We start from the raw sequence: 204 nt of genomic DNA, 5'->3' as shown, positions 1-204 counted from the left end.
GCAAAACTACTTGAGAAATAGTAATGTAAAAAAAATATTTTTTTAAAAATAAGCTTTTATTTAATATGTTTAATCAAAGGAATAAATTAAAGTAGTGAAACAAAAGATTTTTTAGCAAGAAAATTTTGTCAAAACTGCACTAAAATGAATAAAATAAAATAAGTTAAGGTTCTCGTTAAAGTTACTAAAAGCCATTTAGTGAAA

Source organism: Rhagoletis zephyria, unplaced genomic scaffold, assembly GCF_001687245.7.
Source record: "Rhagoletis zephyria isolate East Lansing unplaced genomic scaffold, Rhagoletis_zephyria_1.1 Rzeph_scaffold_00440, whole genome shotgun sequence".
Classification (NCBI taxonomy): domain Eukaryota; kingdom Metazoa; phylum Arthropoda; class Insecta; order Diptera; family Tephritidae; genus Rhagoletis; species Rhagoletis zephyria.
This window is presented reverse-complemented; position numbering follows the sequence as displayed.